Source organism: Mytilus galloprovincialis, chromosome 8 (assembly GCF_965363235.1).
Source record: "Mytilus galloprovincialis chromosome 8, xbMytGall1.hap1.1, whole genome shotgun sequence".
NCBI classification, from domain to species: Eukaryota; Metazoa; Mollusca; class Bivalvia; order Mytilida; family Mytilidae; genus Mytilus; species Mytilus galloprovincialis.
Window position 1 is genome coordinate 60,408,138 of NC_134845.1, and position 23,126 is coordinate 60,431,263.

At 31.9% G+C, this 23,126-nt stretch overlaps 1 long non-coding RNA gene across 2 annotated transcripts; it reads left to right on the top strand.

Moving 5' to 3' along the window:
* The first annotated feature begins 10,745 nt into the window (after positions 1 to 10,745).
* LOC143042311 (uncharacterized) lies at positions 10,746 to 22,879 on the top strand. Of its 2 annotated transcripts, none has more exons than XR_012967939.1 (5): positions 10,746 to 10,971; positions 15,496 to 15,788; positions 17,030 to 17,251; positions 19,027 to 19,090; positions 21,040 to 22,879. It is a non-coding gene; the product is annotated as an uncharacterized LOC143042311 (long non-coding RNA). The 2 variants fall into 2 exon arrangements; XR_012967940.1 differs by lacking the exon at positions 10,746 to 10,971 and adding an exon at positions 13,559 to 13,611.
* Positions 22,880 to 23,126: the final 247 nt, after the last annotated feature.

A 23,126-nucleotide genomic window follows, 5' to 3' on the forward strand; every position in this document is an offset into this window, starting at 1 on the left:
GAATGTACTATTATCTTGTATAAGGTCCAGATCCCCACCCCTTAACCATATATATTCTTGTAGGGGACAATAAAACAAATGAAATGATATGAAAGGGAAGTCCCGAGGGGGTCACCCTACCCCCTCTTGTTTGAAAACTTGTAAACGGTCAACATCCCCACCCCTAAACCATATATTTTCTTGTATGGGACAACAAGGCTAATCAAATGAAATTAAAGGGAAGTTCCTGGGGGTCGCCCCCACCCTGTTCAATTTGAGAATGTGCTATTATCTTGTAAACGGTCATGATCCCCACCCCTGAACCATATATATTCTTGTAGGGGACAATAAAACAAATGAAATGATATAAAAGGGAAGTCCCGAGGGGGTCACCCATCCCCTCTTGTTTGAAAACTTGTAAACGGTCAACATCTCCACCCTAAACAATATATATTCTTGTATGGGAAAATAAAACAAATCAAATGAAATGTAGGTAAAGTCCCTAGGGTCATCACCACCCCCTCCTGTTTGAATACTTGTAAATGGTTGAGATCCCCACTCGTAAGCCATATATATTCTTGTATGGGACAAAAAATCAAATCAAATGAACATGGGACCATATGAATGGCGAGTTATGGGAGCTTTGTTTGGGAGACTTCGTAACAGCATCCTGTTACAATTACTTCTTGTCTTATTTTTGAAATTACTTTTTATCCTTCACCATGTTCATATGAGCGTTTAACGTTTTCATTAGATTATAACTTTTAATTGGAGATTGATTTCACCAAATGAGTAATAAAGTATTTATCACATTGGGCATACATTCTACAACACAGGATTTTAAGTTATTGCTTATAAGAGGATGTAAACTACAAAACCACGAGAAACATAAAACATTGCCCATAGAATGCATTAATTATTTACTCATGGAAGAATAATTTATATACCAAGGGAAACATAGTTATTTCTCATGTTTGATATATAATGTTTACCACAACAGTCAAATACAGTGTGCCACATGTAGAGCCGGATCTGCTCTCGAGTACCTGAGATCACCCAAAGTTTTTGTTAGGGTCGTGTTGCTCAGTCTTTAGTTTTCTGTATATTGTTGTGTGTACTTTTATTAGACTGTTGGTATTTTCCTTTTTTAGACATGAGGTCGTATTTTCGACTAAGGAGGTTGAATGTTCCTCGCTTCACTTTTACACATATTGTTAACAAATAAAGTCAATGGTAATGAAAAACACAGCTAATGTACATGTGTAGTATATATTATATAATTCTATACAACACATGGTTAGATACTAATCTTAATTATACATACTATAGTTTGAACCAGGTAAATAAATAAATAATAAATAAAAAAAGATAAACATTTTTGCGCCTGTCCCAAATCAGGAGACTCAGACCTTTGTTAGTCTTGTATAATTTTAAATTTTAGTTTCTTGTGTATAATTCTGAGTTCAGTATAACGTCCAGTATCACTGATCTATTATACATATTTGTTGAGGGGCCATCTGAAGGACTCCTTCGGGTGCGGGAGTTTCTCAATGCATTAAAGACCCATTGCTGGCCTTAGGCTGTTGTCTGCTCTATGGTCGGGTTGTAACAATTGTCTCTTTGACATATTCCCCATTTCCATTCTCAATTTTACTACATATAATTATAAGAAAATAACTTATTCATTCTCGTAATTTTGTTTTAATGTTATGATGTCTTGACAGTTGTGGTAGATTTATGCACTTCTCACTCTAAAATTGTTTGCTTTTGGAAGGAACCCCTCATTTCATGTTTAAGATCATATTCCTATTCAAAATAATGCATTATATAAATTAAACAACTCATGAGATTTGATTAAATATCGAGTTTTTCAACATACCATTGGCTTGCATATAACAACCAACTGTGCCCTTGTACTCTTTGTCTTGTTATACCCCATGCAACGAAGTTGCGGAGGGTATAATGTTTTTGACCCGTCCGTCCGTCAGTCAGTCAGTCCGTCCGTCAGTCAGTCCGTCCGTCCGTCAGTCCGTCAGTCCTGTTTCTTGTCATCGCAACTCCTCTCAAACCACACAACAGAATTTCACGAAACCTTTTCAGATAATAAGGACATACTATGTAGTTGTGCATATCGACGGGAAATGCGATTCAATTTTTTTTCTAGGAGTTACGCCCCTTTGAACTTATTTACTTTAATGTACTACTGCAACAGTTTGTCATCGCAACTCCTCTCAAACCACACAACAGAATTTCACGAAACCTTTTCAGATAATAAGGACATACTATGTAGTTGTGCATATCGACAGGAAATTGCGATTCAATTTTTTTCTAGGAGTTACGCCTCTTTGAACGTATTTACTTTAATGTACTACTGCAACAGTTTGTCATCGCAACTCCTCTCATTATTTTATTTTTCTTGGAGTTCAGTATTTTTGTGATTTAACTTTTTTTAGAAGTCTTATATCTAGGACCGAAAGACTTGTAAAGTAAGAAACATAACGTATCAATCAACCATTCTAATATGACGTGATTTTTTTTCGCTTCATGAATAAACCCATGCTCTAAATCCAATAATTTGTTTTTGCACATGCGTATATTGACCACTGCGGAATAATGAAATTTATCAAATTGGCATACATTTAATATATTTCATTAACTTGAAAGACTTTCAAACTCTTAAAGGATGAACATGTTGTTACGTATTTATTTATTATGACTGTAATGTGTTGCAGTGTGAAATTGACATATTTGACCTAGATACGACAGCCGTTCATGCTGGCTGTTCAAAAACTCCTCCCTTTGAAAAATCACAGTGATTTAAACCGCTATTTAAGATTAGAAGATAATCATATTAATCGATGTTCAAGTTTTAAATTCTACAAGAAAGAGAAAAATCATGGCAACGCAGAAAACCTAAGAGAATCGCATTCATTTTTAAAGGTTAACACAGGCTTATCCTCGATTGCTAGAGATTTTATATTAGCTTATAATTCAAGTGACGTCATATACAAAGCAGGTGAGAAAAGTGACCTTTTAAATGAAGAAACACATACGTATAATAAGAAATATATCTTAAATACAATGCATTATTGCCTGAGAATCGAAGACTGGTACATTTCTCTGAAGTTTTGATTCCTTTGCCCCGACTTGTTCAGTAAAATGGGAGCTGGATTTACAAAAGATGACGAAAATGACAGAACTGGTGCTTTATTTCAGGCAATACGGCGAGATCGATTCCAGCTGGCTACAGATCTCATTTCAAAAGGTGCGGGAGTCAACTGTATAAACTATTTCGGCAATACACCACTGATAGAAACGTGTCGGAGCCACAGGGCATCAACCAGAACAGGGAATGCTGTTGAGTCTGACCGAGAGCGTTTTGTCACCTTTCTTATCAACAATGATTGTGACAAGACCAAGTATGACATATATGGATGGACAGCTCTTATGTATGCCGAAAAAAATGGCCATGACACCATCATCGACATATTAGAGAAAAAAGAACAGGAACTGAGAAATGACGGTAAATATTTTAAGTTGGATGATTTTTTTAATATTTTTAAAGGAAAATGTTTTGAAAAACACTTTGATATAATGTTTTGCTTGCTTGAATTTTCCAATTTGGTTTTCATACTTTCTCTTGTTTTAAATCTTTATTTATTTTGATACTCAAAGAAACGCGCTTTGTACAACTCCAAGTATTGTTTGGAAAAACTAAGGTCTTTGCATCGGAACTAAACACATTTATTTCTAAATAAAACAGTTGTTGGCATGACACGGGTTATGTTCTTCTCATATATTTTATGATAGTATGATACTAAACCCCTAACGGGAGGGATTGTACCTGATATTCATATGATGAAGACATAATCTTTCAATCAGTTTAATTGAGGTCTGGAGCTGGCATGTCAGTTAACTGCTAGTAGTCTGTTGTTATTTATGTATTATTGTCATTTTATTTATTTTCTTTTGTTACATCTTTTGACATCAGACTCGGACTTCTCTTGAACTGAATTTTAATGTGCGTATTGTTATTCTTTTACTTTTCTACATTGGCTAGAGGTATAGGGGGAGGGTTGAGATCTCATAAACATGTTTAACCCCGCCGCAATTTTGCGCCTGTCCCAAGTCAGGAGCCTCTGGCCTTTGTTAGTCTTGTATGATTTTAAATTTTAGTTTCTTGTGTATAATTCGGAGTTTAGTATGACGTCCATTATCACTGCACTATTATGCATATTTTAGGGGCCAGCTGAAGGACACCTACGGGTGCGGGAATTCTCGCTACATTGAAGACCCATTGGTTGCCTTCGGCTGTTGTTTGCTCTATGGTCGGGTGGTTGTCGCTTTGACATATTCACCATTTCCTTTCTCAATTTTATTTTATCTTTATAAATTTAGATGGCATCACAAATGCATTAGCTGGTTCACTTTTGTAATGAAATAATTAGTTTAGAGTTAAAATGATATATTTTTAACTATAATCATGATTTAAATTTGGAAATTGAAAGACTTTAATTCATAAGAACATATTTTGCTCATAAATTAATTAAACTTAAAGGTTACGCCGTATAAACAGTTTTTCTAGGGAACTAATGACTCAATCTCAAATTAAAGTAAAAAGATACAAATATTATGATTGTTTGGTTTTTTTTCCAGATTCAACCGATAACAAAGCTGGCAACAATAGTGAATAAGTGACCAACTGTGAAGTACACAAATAACTGGAATACTGCAATATATAATATTTCCTCAGCAGAAATACATTTTGTAAATAGCTCAAATACCATTATTTTATTTAAACCGCATCTTATAATCAACTGCAACCATTCAGCAATGCTTGTTTTGAATTGATTGCATTAAACATATATAATTAATCGTCATCGACAGAAAAAAAAATTTATATTAAGTTTATATATGATCTTTTATGCTTTGCACTTACAGGTAATCCTAACATCATTCAACACCGAGAGGTTATTTACTTTTTGAGAAAAAAAGTACCAAAATACTATCTTATTTTTTTTATAAAGCATATTTAACAAAATAATTTTTAGGAAAAATAACGTGTTTTTTATGGTATATTTTCTAAATATTGACAGTAACGACTCTGTAAATCATTATGCCACACAAATTTATCAATAAAAAAAACTTACCTGTTATAATGATGTCATTATTTTGCTGTACGTAATCGGTAATTAGCATTTTGCTGAGGTGGACATATTACCCGAGGGCAATTACTTGAACATCTCTATTACAGTTGGCCATAATTGTCCTTTTCTAGATATGGATATTTCAGATTTACACAGAAAACTTTATATACAAGAATTTACGACAAAAGGAACGATTTTTCATTACTTATTGTTAATTTTCTTTTTCTTTTTTGGACGGTAATGTTCCTTATGCCTATTACTATGATGTTTATATTTCACAACTTGTTCGCTATGCCCGTCTTAGTACGTTTTTTTTTTATTTCAATGAACAGTTATTACATAATAAATTTTGGGATTTCGTTACAACATCTCAATTCAAACTTTTCTTAAATTCTTCAATAGATCAAAACTATGCTTAAAAAGTTTGGCTGTAGGTGTATAATTTTTATTAAAAACAGACTATCACATCCTATATTGTTTATCATATTCTTACATTTAGATACAATCCAATGGTCTTTAACTAAACTAGTATTTACAGGTTATTAATTTAACACCGTAGTGAAATACAGAAACACTTTATTTATCGGTACTAACAATGCTTTTTTTGATAAATTAAAGCATAGCTAATTATATATTGATTCATATACCATTGTACAGTTAGTGCACTCGTTGATCCTACATTCTGTCGATACTGTTTACTCATAGCATAGTTCTGCACAAAGTCATGCGTTTCTTGGACTGTTTATGACGTCTACACAAAGTCCGTTGAATGTGTACTGATTGATATTTTAGTCTGGGAAGACATGATTACTTACAAGTTGGAATTGGCATGTTGTTTCTATGTCAGCTTGTTTATTTGTGCTTCATCATTTAGTGTTCGTTTTCTTTTGGAGAATCCCTGTTAAATGAGTTCGAACAATTTCTTATTGATATGTACATAAGAAAGGTCGTCGAGAGAGGGAGTATCCTCGTGTGAAAAGCATATTCTCTGTAGAACCAGGTACATGTCCTTCTTCTTTCTGACGACTGCTTTAAAAACGGTTTGATCAAATATGTATACATCATTTGGGTTTTCAAATGTATTGATTTAGACTTTATTTAATAACACATATTACTAATACTACAATACTGAGTAACAATTGATTTTTCTGAACAAAGTATTCTTTGGAGAAAGTATTTTTTTCTTATTTCGAGTTAGGATACACAACTAAGATAGTGCGTTTATATTGTACTTGTAATGCAAAACATCGTATTTCTACTTTTTAGTTTGTTCAAGAATGTCTCTATGTCATTAACTATTTAAATCCAGCAAATTATAAAGATGCATACTATATTATTTGTCAAGAACTGTATTACTGTATGCAAGAATGTTAATTAATAGATCTTTATCATGTTAATCGTCAATGTGCTAGTATAGAAATGCATTAATTTCATTGACTTAAAAATAATATGTAATGAACTGTTGAAAACAAACACTCCAGTAAATTTTAAGATGAAACACCATCATTTGTCAATGAATTTCATTTCTGCATGTATGGTTTTTTTTCTGTAGAATTATGTAGCAATCATTTACCTCATACAGAAACTATAATGTAGCATTATAGTTGGATGTGAATGTTAAACTATCATCAAGTTATTCCATCCTACCATATTTTGAAGCATTAAATCATTTCAAAAAAGCAAATGTTCTTTCTTTATTGTATTGATGCAAACTTTATAATATCTGTTTAAAGAAAACAACTTGCTCTAATACAAGCATTTATGTGAGTATACACTTAATTAGAAGACATCAGATTCCACAGCTTGATATAATTGCCACGTGCACTATGGTTAAACAATATACTGTGATTACAAAATCAATAAGAGTATTAGTGCAGGCAAATCGGTAAACAGACACCTTAGTTATAGTGATAACTTTTACAGTGGATTCATTAATTATCGTTGAATACCAATCTTCGTCGATTTCGCATGTACAGGAAAACTAAGAATTTAAATGTTCAACAAATTACAATTGTTTAATAGCAATAAACACAGAATTTGCCAAAACAATGAAATCAAATATCCACGAAGAGGCAAGTTTTCTTCAATCCACAAAAATAGGTTCCCACGAAAATTAAGGAATCCACAGTAAAAAAAAATACATCTTGTCATGAATAAAGTCTTACAACATTTACATGCATATAAGAAAACGCCTGCAAACATAGTAATTGTTCATCCCTTTGTATTGTTCACAACTATAAGTAACCAAGTCAACAAAAGTTTCAAAAGTGTACTTTTGGAACAAAACATTTAGGAAAGAATTAATCTTTGTTACACCCGAGATAGAATGGAGAATGGACAAAAAAATGGAAATAAAGATATACATGTTATGATTTTCAAATAGATAACTTGGGCAATATACGCAATTGTTTCTCTGTAGTCGGTTATGGTAACGTTTCCTTCTGTAGCTCAGTCCGTATCGTAAAGTTGGATATGTATGAAGCCTCGTTTCGAATCTGAGACATTTTCACATATGTGAGTAAATTTCCGGGATACGAAGTGTGATTCATTTTTTCCGTAAATTAGCATACCCCGAAAATACTTTCGTGATGCGGTTCATCGTGGTTAAAAATCACATTTTTCACACAATAAGTTCTTTGAAAATTCAATACTTTGAATACATTTAAATGTGACCTACCGAATTACACTATTTACCGGATTTTTTATCACACAAGCAACACGACGGGTGCCGCATGTGGAGCAGGATCTGCTGACCCTTCCGGAGCATCTGAGATCACCCCCAGTGTTGGGTAATATGTGTTGTTCTCTAGTTTCATATGTTGTGTCATGTGTACTATTGTTTGTCTGTTTGTCTTTTTTTCATTTTTAGCTTTGGCGTTGTCAGTTTATTTTCGATTTTTGAGTTTGACTGTCCCTCTGGTATATTTCGTTCCTCCTTCCGTTTTACACATTTATTCCATGGTCCTCTTTTTTCCAAATCAACACAAATGTAAAAATCAGTCGCTTGTATAAAAAAAAACATGTCTTATATCTCTACAAAGAGATCTTTTGTATTCCTCAATTGCAGGCGCAATAAAGATATTAACCCAACTATCTAAAAGAAATCTTATAACGTAAAACCAACCAACTATAGACAATCGGACGTTACATTTTCCGTCGTTTACCAATTTTGTGGAACCATCGTGCAGGTGGTTTTTTTTTTTTGCTGGGACCGGAAGTTTTATTCATGGGAAAATGCCAAGTCAAGGGTATGACAGTTGTTGTCCATTCATTTTGTGTGTTTGTGCTTTTCATATTGTCATTTGATAAGGGACGTTCCGTTTTGAATTGTCCTCGGAGTTAGGATTTTTTGTTGGTTTTTTTCTCATATAAATGGGTTTTTATATCCATATCCAAATCTTACTTTGATAAACGAGAAATTGGTCATCATGGCTAGATCACACTACCATGTTGTTTTTTCTTAGGACTTTTTTTTCATATTACTACCAATGTAAACTCGCCTTTTCCATGCTTTTTTGTTTTGTTTTGTATTTCGTTTGTATATGTCATTCTCTGTACTTGGTCGCTTTAATTTATAGAATATAGTATTGTTGTTATTTATGCTGGCATGAAAATTGTCCAGGTTACTTTTGGTCTCTTGTTCTCCCCTCGTCAACTTTCAAACATATTTTTCAATAATATTTGCTAATTTGAAAATTCTTTGTTTGAATTAGATACTCATTGGGCATTTTCAAATATGTTTTAACCTCGAGCTTTATTACACTGCAGATGCCAGCCATAATACAATGATTTATGTTATTTGTATCATAGTTTCACATATTTGATCAGACATATATACATAGATAGATAAATAAATACATAAACACAAACAGAACTAAAATGACAAAATAATCAGTGTTATGTAGATGTATGAAACATGTATATACAAATATTTCTAAAGGAATCTATATGTATAAAAAAAATAACTAAATAAGTTGTTTTGGTCTAATGTAAAGATCAGAGTATAAATAAAAAAGATTTTAAAAAACATTACTAAACATCACACTGAGCTTTAGAAATAATCAATAAGAATAGATGAATAAACATATTTATAACAGTTCAACAAGAACAAAAGGTTTCAAAAATTACTAAGTACATGTACACTTATCTCGTAATGCGCATCTATAGCAGTTCAATTGGTATAGTTCGCAGACGATTGATTAATGTTGGCCCCGAATATCATTTTTAACTAAAGCCAATAATTGTTGAAATGCTGAACAGTTGAAATTAAATTGATATCGTAAATATGTTTAATGAAATCGTACTTAAATTTTTAGAAACTATATAAAGTTAGTTTTCTTAGGTTGATTTTGAGCTTTTGAAAGACCTGTTTGTAAATGACAATACCTATGCCCCATATATAAAAATATAAAGCTCAACTTTTCGGGAAAATTTAAAACATTTTGTCATGCTTCTATCTGTTAGATGTTGTTTTTTTAAAGGAAACAGTTAATGTGCCAGTTTGTAGAACATTGGTTATGTTACTCTTTGAATATTTTAAAAAAAAATCTAGCCTAAACTTTATATGATGTCGTAATTTAGATAAACAATTGACAGAAAATAATGAAACGTCACAGTTCAAATCTCAATTACCTCTTGATTACAAGGCTGAATTTATTTTTATACCGCTGTGTCAGACGTTCACCGACTGATACAGTATTATTTTGATCTTGCGGTGTTAGGAAACACTATTCATAAGGCAGGATATAAAGCGATAAAAACAATGTGGCTTTCGGACTTATGTTTTAATTTATCCCTTATATCTAACATGTTGATAAAATTTCACATTTTTGTTAAATTTGAATGGATAACTCCACAATCAAACTAGCAATTGTAAATTCTTTTATCAGTCATAAGATATACCAAATAATTACAAAATATACAATATATTATGTTCACCGTATTATTTCTCTTGGTGGATAAGTATAATATAACATATTAGTTTAATTTCTTATAAAATATCAATATCAAGTTATTTATCAAATTTTTTATTGCTGCCACATATTTATTGGAAACAGTAAAAGTCTGAAACACTTGGTTATTTATTCATTTTATTTATTTTTTTTTAGCAAAAGTAAGAACCGGATGGAATTTTAAAAAAATTATATTAGGGATTTTTATAGCTTACTGTCAACTATGGGGTTGGCTTCTTTATAAAGCTGTGAATGCAGCTATATCCCTATGGTTACTTCTTAATAAAGATTTCATTCCTAACTAATAATACGCGTTTATAAAATATTCGGTTAACTGAATTAGCATATGGTCTTTTCCAATAATTAGCGAAAGAATTATATATTTTATATGTATTATTAAAAACAATAGTTGACATAAATACTTCCGTGAATTTAATTTTATAAGTTTTTGCTGGCCTTTTGACAGGATTTTATTAAATTGTACGGATATTTCAATTTCAATGATTAACACGAATTCAAACTTGAATTGTTAGTACGAAAATAACCTTCAAATTATTAACAACACTTGAACTTGTGAGAGTAATTATATTATCCTGGTTGTTTGAAACATCATGTTTATCGATAATATATAATATATAAACCTACATACAGGACATATTTTAAGATACATGCATGAGGAAAAATTTCTATTTGCCTTACTTTTTAAGTTGTGTATATTTCTGCAGATAGACTTTTTTTTTGTATCTGTCCAACTGTTCAGCCTAAACTAAAGTCTGTTCCTACTTGGATTAGCATTTACCAAAACAATGTGTTCGATGGTTGTTTGGACTAAATAGTTCACCTCAACTGCTTATCAGATTGGTTTTTTTTTTTTGGAATTCCTAACATTGCAGGTGCGTATGACTTCGGTTGAACAAATGTTGTTTAGAAAACCGAGTTTTAATTTACGCTAGTCTACTCACGATAAAACATTTGGATTTCACCTGAACAGATGACACCATTTTCAACATCTTTTGTGCTATTATCATTCCAGTTTGAACCAAAAATGATAGTTTAACAAAACCAGTTTGACGAAAATATAATCAGGATAAAATACTTCCTAAATTTATAAGTGACAATACATCCTGCCGTAGATTTTACACCTATTTGTAGATGAAGAATATCACATGATGTAAGTAAACATCATATCATGCATAGCCATATGTGTAATCTATAAATGTTAGTTATTTAAGTATTTTGTATCCAACTCCACGTTTATTCGCTTGACATACTGTTGTTTTATACATTTTGATAAATATACATGTACAAAATAAAATTTCAAAAATACTGAACTCTGAGGAAAATTCAAAAAGAAAAGTTCCAAATAAAATGTCAAAATCAAAAGCTCAAACATGCACATCAAACTAATGGAAAACAACAATCATGAACCTGACTTCGAACAAGCATGCTCTCAATAATGACGACTTCAGTATGTATATTAATGAAATTTATCCTGTTGAACTTACTTTAAATAAAGCTAATACTAACAATGACCACTGCCCTTTTCTCGATCTTGATATCTATATCACTAATGGAAGGCTGAATACTAAAATTTATGATAAAAGGAATGATTTTTCATTTCCTATCGTTAATTATCCGTTTTTAGATGGTGACGTTCCCTTTTCACCATCTTACGGTGTTTATATATCTCAACTTGTACGATTCGCTCGTGTATGTAACAATGTTTTAGATTTTAACGAGAGAAATTTATGTATTACTGAAAAATTATTACACCAGGGTTTTCGATATCATAAACTAGTCAAAACATTTACTAAATTTTATCATCGGTATAAAGACATCATTCGTAAATATAGCTCAACATGCAGACTTCTAATACGTTCAGGTGTTTCACATCCAATTTTTTTATGGAAATATTCTTTATAAAGCACAAAGGTGTCAGTATTCATCTCAGAAACTTACAAAACCTTTGAATAGACTTATTAAGAAGGGATATAATTACGATACTGTTGTCAAGTCATTAAAGATTGCATATTTTGGCGTTAATATTGAGTCACTGATAAGGTCTTTGCATCGGAACTAAACACATTTATTCTAAAAACAGTTGTTGGCATGACACGGGTTATGTTCTTCTCGTATATATTATGATGGTATGATACTAAACCCCTAACGGAAGGATTGTGCCTGATGTTCATATGATGAAATCATAATCTTTTAGTCAGTTTAATTGAAGTCTGGAGCTGGCATGTCAGTTAACTGCTAGTAGTCTGTTGTTATTTATGTATTATTGTCATTTTGTTTATTTCCTTTGGTCATCAGACTCGGACTTCTCTTGATCTGAATTTTAAAGTGCGTATTGTTATGCGTTTACTTTTCTACATTGGTTAGATAGTATAGGGGGAGGGTTGAGATCTCACAAACATGTTTAACCCCGCCGCATTTTTGCGCCTGTCCCAAGTCAGGAGCCTCTGGCCTTTGTTAGTCTTGTATTATTTTAATTTTAGTTTCTTGTGTACAATTTGGAAATTAGTATGGCGTTCATTATCACTGGACTAGTATATATTTGTTAAGGGGCCAGCTGAAGGACGCCTCCGGGTGCGGGAATTTCTCGCTACATTGAAGACCTGTTGGTGACCCTCTGCTGCTGTTTTTTTATTTGGTCGGGTTGTTGTCTCTTTGACACATTCCCCATTTCCATTCTCAATTTTATCTTGTGTAGAAAATGGTGGATTAAACCTGTTTGTTAACCTAGCTTAACCTCTCACTTGTATGGCAGTTGCATCGAATTCCATTATTCTGACAATGATATGTGAACAAAACAAACAGACGAAATAGGTAAAAATGTGAAAAATAGGGGTACGACAGTCAACATTGTGTTATAGTCTAAATCACTATGAAAATACACAAATATGTTACAAAGAACATAACGTGTATATTTGAAAAACAGATACTAAGAATTTAATTAAAGTATGCAGATATTATGTGACGATCAATGGCTGTTGAAGTGTAATTCATTTGACAATCATCTTTCATTCATCATTTTTGTTTTAAATGTTTAATAAAAAATAAATCACTACTCATATCATACTATTACAAGTTAATATAAAAAAGAAGATGTGGTATGATTGCCAATGAGACAACTGTCCACAAGAGACCAAAATGACACAGACATTAACAACTATAGGTCACCGCACGGCCTTAAACAATGAGCAAAGCCCATACCGCATAGTCAGCTATAAAATGCTTAAGTTGGTGACGTGACTCATATCTGTAATAAGTTGTCCCTATAAGGAAATTTAATTTTATAAACCAATGTGTACTGGTGTTAGCGTGTCATTTCCAAAGACGATTTTTCTTATTTATCTATATTTTTAAATTGGATATATCTCGTTAATTGTTTTACTTATGCTATTGTGGATACTCAAATTCGTTGTGTTTCAAGCTTTAATTGAATAAGCATTTATCTTTAACTTGCATTTTCTGGTTCACTAGCCTTTCAGTACTGAGGTTCTTAGTTTGAACCCCACTCATTGCAGGTGAGTATGACTTTGGTCTCGTTGTAGGTATTGAAAATATAATAAGATTAAAAGATCATGACGTCTTACAGCAACACTAATTTATAATTGGTGCATGTCTACTCAAGACGAAACGTTTGAATCACTCAATAGATCAGTATCATTTTAATCTTTTTGGTGATAATATTATTCAAGATTAATCCGAAATAAAAATAAAGAGTAAAGGAAGTCAAAATATAAACTATCTGATAAATTATGAAAATTGTGATACAATTTAATCGTTTTAAGTTTCCATTCGATTATAATTTAGTACGATAAAACTTGTAAGGAGCTCATCCGGTTTATATAAAAACCATTACGACCGAGAGAAGCAAAAATACAAATACGATCATTTTTTGAAAACATGAATTTAAACTAAAATAATATTTACAAATTTTACAGTTTATTTTACATAATGAATAACACATGTTTTTGAATTCTCACATCAGAATTTCAGAATTATTTTTTTTAACAAAGATGTTACTCACATGGACAAGGTTAACCAAAGATAAAATTGTCTTTTCTTTTAGAAACGTAGTCATAAACTTCTCACGTTTTAACGTTTTTGTACATCCACGGCTTAGAATTGTTTTGATCTGAGCGCTGCTGGTGAGGGTGCATCAAGAAAAGTCATTAGCAATGTGACATTTTAAAATAAAGACATTCGCGTTACATCTCATATATATTATATACTGATATAACTATGTAGACATCAACTCGAACTTTGATTCAATCTTTTCATTTAAAAAACAAATAATCTGTTTTTTGTTTTGTCATGAATACTAGTAGCCAAAAGGAAATGAATGAGAAAAATATAGGTACAGAATTGTTAATAAAATTATTCCAAATTACATACAGATATTCTTCGTCTTCAGGCTACAAAAGGACAAAATGAACTCCAAAGTAATTGTTCTGAACTTTATGAATAACTTTACTGTAAAAATTATGACATGCTATCCCGTGTGTAATAAGTTATCAGTCGCTTTTTTCATACCAAATCATAAAACAAATGAAGAAAAGTAATGGTAATATTGCAGATCCTTGACTTAATAATTAACCAATACTCATAGATAACATTCAGTGAAATTTAAAACGTCACTACAGACACGGGCATATCAAAGAGCAGAAACATCCACATTCAAACCTCAAGTAAATATAAGTATAATGATACCAGCAGTTTGTTGTCCTTGGCGAAAAAAAGATCATGGTTTTATAATCTGTTATGTTATCATTTTAAGTTTTGATGAAGGCAATACTTGTACATTATAACGTTGTCATCTCTCTGAATGTTTGTTCTTATTTCTATTTTAGTTTTTATTGTTATCAATAATCCATTCTTCTTGTTTATATGATTGTTCACCAATGTGTGGCGAAATCAGACTAACACGGAATCCTTTGATATCTTTAATCCAATAACTAACAGTTATTAACAATATGTACAGTTAATATAAATACCACATTGGAATAATCCGTCTTTTTCTTTCTAGTTCAACTGATAATACCTTTATACTTCTGTTACTACTATTTTTACAATGATAATTATCCATAAAAACCCGTTACTTATATACTAAATTCATAAGAACATTATAAATCTAGAACAAACTATAATTAACTAGAGAAATGATAATCTATTTTAAGTAACAGGGTTAATTTCGGAATTTGCCAACACTTTCTTAACATAAATATACATAATTACTTTCACTATCCATCTAGAATATTCTAGTATGATTCATTTACTATAATTAAAATTACAATATAATATTATATAAACAATGTCAAATAAAAGTCCAATGTCTTATAATAGCGTACTATTCACAACAAATTTTACAAATTATCACTTTTACTTGCTATGTTTTATAATTGCAGTAAAAAGCACACGTATAATCATGGGAAACTGTGTGCAAGGTTTTATATCTTGTATGAAATTCAACTCAAAAGATCATCTTGATATTCAATTAATAAACATTGATAGCAAAACCTCTACGCTAGACCATTCTTTTAAAGAAATAAGTACTGACGATAGAAATAAGTCACAGAACACATACATGTCCAAAACTCAAAGAGTCGATAGCCAAAATGAAGGAGCAGTTTCAAATGATGATATGCGTGACTCGCCAAAACCAGAATCTGATATTGTTGGTGAAAAGAACACACAAATAGTAAGTTTAAATAAAAACTATGCAAAACTGCACTTCGCAGCTAACTCACTAAAAATCATCAACGGAAATATCAATCTAAATTAAACAACCATAATGTTTCTTATAAGATGTATTGATTACTTAAACGGTACATTTTTTTCTGTACCAGATGCGCATTTTGACAGTCAATGTCTCTTCAAAAATGCTCGAGGCCAAAACATTTGAAAAATCCAAGCGTATTATAAGGATAAAGAGGTATAAACCACAAAGGACGACAAAAAGTACAGCCAAAACCGGATAAGGAATCAGAGTTTTCTGTATGGTAGACATTTAAACAGTAAAACGCAATACAAAGAAGAAAATCCTAGAAATATGTATGAAGGAGGAAGGTTTTAAATTCATAATTGTAATATTATCACTGGAAAATTAAACTTTTAACTGAATACAGAACATTATCTGGACACCTCATATAAAAAACTGATCTATAGCCATTTAGAGTAGTTCAGTAATCTTTTACAACTATTTACAAAGGTACTTTCCGAACTATTCAGATACTTCGCTTGTAGTCGATTAAAATCTGTTAATTATATTTTCAGAATCTTGAAAGCTTTCATTTATCTGTATCCAACAAAACAGACATTTATGAATTGTCTTAAAAGATACTGATGATTATTGAGGTGACCGCACATCAAAATAACATTTAGGACGAGACTGTGTTGATACGATTCTAATATTATTTGTGCTTTTTCTAGATCGACATGTTCATCTAAGTAGTTTACAAATTAACAGTATGCACACTTGTCACCTTAGAAGGACACATTTATCTGACTAAAAGCAGACTAGTTTTTGATCCTGGTCTTGAAAACACAGAAATCGAATAAATAACCCCTATCACTCGAAGCTTTCATTATTCTGGGAGACCACGTAGGCAAAAAATCGGAAAGGACGCATTTATTTTTCTTAATTGAAGCAAAATGAAATTTGACTAAAATGAAAACAGGAAATTCCCTCAAACATATTAATGTTGCTACCAATTACGATATCTTGCATGTACATTAATTGATTAGACAAACAGACATACGCCATCTCTTTTAACAATAAAAGTTTTCAAAAAGATGACGAAAAGAAAATTTTTCAATCTGGAGTCTAGTCAAAACCATTATCCTTATTATAGAAGGCTTTTTAATCGTTTATTTTTTATTAAACTAGCTAGTGAAAAGGAAATATGAGTGATTGAAAAATATATATATTAAAATTTGTAGACCGAAGTCGGCACCAACTTGATTCAAACTGTCAACCAGTACATAAAAGTTGAGATACACAATCCATCAGCAAATGCCCTCATTATAGGAAACGACAATAAAGTCAATGTTACCAAGAAGGAAACAGACAGACAACCACTAGTTGACGATATCAAAGTGGGAAATAAGGACAACAAATATATCGGGGAAACCATGAATGAAATTTTATTAGGGCATGAAATTGTAAGTTTTCCCATGCTTAAGACGTTTCATTATGTATAAATAAAGGCAACAGTAGTATACCGCTGTTCAAAATTCATAAATCTATGGACAAAAAACAAAATCGGGGTAACAAACTAAAACTGAGGGAAACGCATTAAATATTAGAGGAGAACAACGACACAACATTAAAATGTAACACACACATTTGTTTAATCTAAAACAAAAACAAATTGATATATGTATGAATAAAACACAAAAACATGAATGAACAAACGGTTTACAGATATCGTTTCCATTTTTTCTCGGTATAATCGCTATTATTAAGAATAAAGTGAAAAAAGTTCGAATCGCAGAGTTAACTTTTAACCTGTAAGCGATATTATTAATTCCCTTCAGATCCTACATGTGTTTTGCTCTAGGTATATGAAAAATCAAGATAAACAGGCCTTTTTGTCAAGTTTCTCGTTGAGATATTACAATAATTGGATAAATTTTGGTTTAAATAATGTCGACATATTGTTTGGTAGTTTGTGAGCAAAAAAAAAAGAACAAACTGTAAATAAAGACAGTAGTAGTATACCGCTGTTTATATAGACAATAACTGTTTAGTGTCTTTAAATATTAGCTGTATTTGTACGAGGCTAGGAAACAAGGTGTATGCGAGCTTTTAGCGAGCTACTACACCTGTTTCGAGCCGAGTACAAATACAGCTGATGTTTAAAGACACTAAACAGTTATTTTCTTTATCCTGCAATTAATTCTGTATATTGTTTGTGTTTTAAAAGACACAAAAACTAACATAATATTTAGTATTTATTTTCGATTTGTAATCCCTTGAGGCCCGCGTAGTAATATCAAAATCACACATTACGCTGAAGACGGGCTCGCAAAAAAAGAATCTCGAATGGTCAATAATAATACATCGCTCAAGGTGAATAATTATCTATTTTAACATAACAACTAATTTCAACAGTAAAAACAAATAACAAAACATTGTCAAATTTGAAACAGAAGTGTACGAGTTGTCCTACGCTTCAGACTTGAAATTCAATAAACATGCATGCTGAAATTGACATGGTTGATTTTGTAACACAATCATACACATTCAAGTTTTGAAATCGACAATTGTCATCGTCATTGGAATGCAACTGGAATACACATTCTGAGGTCACACAGGTTCAAACAATACTCAGTCCGGCAGTGGGCGGAGCTTTAAAGCGATATATGTATAGTATACAGATACAGCATAGCGATATCTGTAGGGCTGTATCTGTATAGTAGGACACCCAATTGCAGGATAAAAGTAATAAATCGATGAGAGAAAAGAAATCTGGGTTGAAAACTTAAAAAGAGGAAAACAACGAAACAATAAAAACAATGAAGTGCAACAACTAAAAACGCCTAAATACACATAAATGGACTATTTGATAAAAGTTGCCACATTCTTGACTTGGTACAGGACATTTTAAGAAAAAAAAATGTTGTTATAAGAGATACTGTGATATGTATTGAATAAGTTATCATAATGAAAAATACTAAAATTTCATTATTTACTTAGCCCACTAACCTACTGGTGTTAAGTTGTGAAAAATGAAGATGTTTCTTTCGTTTAAAGATGTCACCCCTTGATTGCGACGCCAGATAGACTGTAAAAAAATCGTTCTTTCTTTCATTCTTTTAATATATATGTTTATTTTTTTTTAAAACGTTGATTTTATCTTTATTATACGAAACATTTAGAAATGGAGATAAATTCTGCATGCACAACAAAAAAATGAACCTTTAATGTTTTACAGGACAAAACAAGAGACGAATTCAAATCTAGAGTTGGAGGGAACGTTACAGAAACCATATGCAAAGGTTTGTAAAAATTGAATGAATGTGTTTCCATTTTTCATTAAAAAACTCATAATGCATATTTAAACATGAATATCAATAATGTGGTCATTTTTATAAATTTCCTGTTCACAAAACTTGGAATTTTTCGAAACACTAAAGATTTTCTTATCCCAGGCATAGATTACCTTAGCCGTATTTGGCACAACTTTTTAGAACTTAGGATCTTCAATGCTCTTCAACTTTGTACTAGTTTGGCTTTAAAAATATTTTGATATGAGCGTCACTGATGAGTCTTATGAAGACGAAACGCGCGTCTGGCGTACTAAATTATAATCCTGGTACCTTTGATAACTATTTACACCACTGGGTCGATGCCACTGCTGGTGGACGTTTCGTCCCCGAGGGTATCACCAGCCCAGTAGTCATCACTTCGGTGGTGACATGAATCTCAATAATGTTGTCATTTTTATAAACCTGTTCACAAAACTTTGAATTTTTCGAAAAACTAAGGATTTTCTTATCCCATGCATAGATTACCTTAGCCGTTTTTGGCACAACTTTTTGGAATTTAGGATCTACAATGCTCTTCAACTTTGTACTAGTTTGGCTTTAAAAATATTTTGATAAGAGCGTCACTGATGAGTCTGATGAAGACGAAACGCGCGTCTGGCGTACTAAATTTTAATCCTGGTACCTTTGATGACTATAAACATAAACACGTATTGCATTAGAAAAAGATGGAGTTTAGAAAAAAATACCAATAAGATGAATCATGGTTGTGGCTTTCCTATTATAGACTAAAATGGTCATATTTACTTTGAAAATAAAAAGTGCACGCAACTGATAGAAAAACGAAATTTGCAGTAAACAACCGTTGTCACAGAAGAAACGGACTTAAGTAAACATCGTGATCTCTTAATCATAATTACAGCAACGTTCTTACATTTGAAAACTGGGAAATTCAAGTAAACAAACGAAATATGTCAACACGGTGTTAACGTGCGTTTAGTTCCTGCTATGCTTGTTTGCAATCGATAGTAACTGTTCTCTTGTTTGCTAACAAAAGCATTCCTCAAGATTTGGCGGTCAAATATCTTGTCCAATTTATGTCTCTACTTTCACATTATCGAACCTAACCAAGGAAAATGTAAACTGTAAAAAAAATTAACTAAAACTCGGCCAATCTGTTTTATCGAAAGACCCGATTTCCATTTTAACAATACATGAGTACATAAACTTCATTTTAGGTAAACCATCAACCTGTTAAATATAGACTAAATCCTGCTAATGGCACTTTTAATCTTTTGATAGAAAAAAACATTTTTGTGTTTTACTTGTTTATTGTTGTTCTACGTCAACGTGTTTTCGTATGTATTTTTAAGGTAGTCTGTGTTACCAAGCTTGAAGATTTAAGGTTCACAAGCCTAGTAGTCAGCACCTTTATGTTGACATTATATATCATTGTTAGGTTCATTTTTCGGTAAAGTTATTGGTTAATTATTAGAAGGACTTAAATTTATTAGTTCAACGCATCGTTTGTTTCGGAGTTTTACTGTAGCATCAATTTTGCTAAACATGTATATGTTAGTGTAAAGGGGCCAACTGAAGTACGCTTTCGTGTGCAGGATTTTCTCATCGTGTTGACGATCCATTGGTGGTTCTTTTTCTGCTAAAATAGATGGATTTTCTTTTTGTATTCTTTATTCTGTTTGCCTAAATGGGTAAGGCTCTTGTGTTTGAAAAAGAGGGGCGCCAAATACCAGAGGGACATTGAAACTCATAGATCAACATTTACTCAGTATATTTCATGACGCCGGGGCGGTTTTCTTTTGCTTGACCTTTATTTTGAAAACTAAAAGTCAGATATTTCAAGCCAAGGTTGTGTAAGTACAGAAAAAAGAGGAGCTATAGATTAACAGTTCAGATTTATGAGTGTGTCTTGTACTGATAGTGTATTGTTTTTTTCACAGGTTCTGAAATGCGTTGGAGATCAAGATCAGTTTCGATTCTTCGGCAAAAGCCTTTTCGAGATTTTTCCAAAGAACCTTCATTCACAGTCGATCCCAGAACTATGCTACGGAACTTCCAATGGAATCAGTATGCAATGATTCAAGAAACCTTATTACGCACAGTTTCATGTGAAATTATGAAATGCGAATCCCCTGAAACACTTTCTTTAAAGATTAAAGAAATTAATGCTGAATTGCAAACTATTGTTGACAAATATAACGAGAAATTAAGGAAATCGGTTTTAAAAACAGGACATGCAAATGAACGTATAATATCAGGTCTAAATGAGAAAAGCAAAATCGTATTAAATAATGCAAACGATAAACTATTACAATTAAAGAAAGAGCGCATTCAAGATTTTCATATTATCCCGTGGAGTACAACTCATGAAATAGGAACAGCATCTGAGAGAGACAAAATGACAAGTTATGCAAAGGATTTCAAATGTTTAATTTCAAAAAAGGTTTGCTGGCATGTATCAACTTTGATGCCTTTTAAAATACAACAATTTATTATTACATTCACGTTTGATTGCCAGAAATCATTTGTATTGAAACAGATGATGATTGAGTTTGATTCTACTGACGTCAGCAATATTATAAAATTTATTTTTGATCCCAATGAATTTGCCAAAAAATGGCTTGTATCATTTACAGACCAGAAAATTTTTGTTAAGAAAAGTCCGAATAAGCTGCATGTGTACGCAAAGATTGCTAAAATGGAAGTCGAAAAGATTTTTGATGAACTTAAGTTGGCAATAATAATAACATCAACAAAACATAGAAAAGGTGAAATAAATGATTTATCTGACTGGGCAAAATGTTTTTTGCAAAATTTAAAATCGCTGCCTCTTTCGTCGAAAGATCTTGGTGAATTTCAGTCCCTTAGAAATGACTTCGTGAAAGAATTCATTGACATTGTAGCTTCAAATTTAGAGAGCATGAATAGCGAAATCATTGCAAATTTCAAAAACACTACCACTAATGACGTTAAATGGAGAGTGGACCCATATAATTATATAATAGAATGTCTTTGGGGTTGTACTGAATGTTGTCCATTTTGTCACGAACCATGTCAGTATAGTGATATAGAACATATTACACATGAAAATAAACATAAATGTATCCAACATAGACCTCTGGTTGCTTACGGATCTATAAAGGACGATAGTAATACTATCATGTTGGAAAATTGCAATAGCCTAATCAGATCACCGCATAGATCTTTTAAACTAATAAATGAAGACAATCCTCCGAAATGTTCGAATAATGACCAGCCCTTAATTAATTGGGAAATCCTTCCTGCCGTAGTTGCTGGTGAATTTAAGTATTGGAAATGGCTCATATGCAACAGGAAGGATGAACTACGGCAGTTCTTTCGGACTTCTGCAAATATTATTCCTAAAGAATGGAATTCAATTACCGAGGAAGATGCTATTCGTAGTTTAGATGAGATTTACATATGTAGTTGACATGTTATCTTCAATTTTGGTTGAAAACAATTCGAATGTAAAATAAATAGATTAAAATTTTTTAAAACCTCCTAGTATCAGAAATTGTTGGGAATATTCAGTCGCAGATGTATGGTTAATCGAATTTAATTTAAAGATTTTACGTAGCCTATTATTGGACATAAGAGTTGTTATGTGTTTGATTTTGCCATTTGATAAGGAACTTTCCTTTTTGAATTGAGTTCAGTATTTTTGTGATTTTACTTTTACAAATATCATATGCAACGCACCTTTTTCATTTATCTATTTTTATGCCCCACCTACAATAGTAGAGGTGCATTATGATTTCTAGTCTGTGCGTCGGTGCGTCTGTTCGTCCGTCCGTCCGTCCGTTCGTCCGTTCGTTCGTTCGTCTGTCCTGCTTCAGGTTAAAGTTTTTGGTCGAGGTAGTTTTTGATGAAGTTGAAGTCCAATCAACCTGAAACTTAGTATACATGTTCCTTATGATTTGATCTTTCTAATTTTAATGCCAAATTAGAGTTCTGAACCCAATTTTACGGTCAACTTAACATAGAAAATGATAGTGCGAGTGGGGCA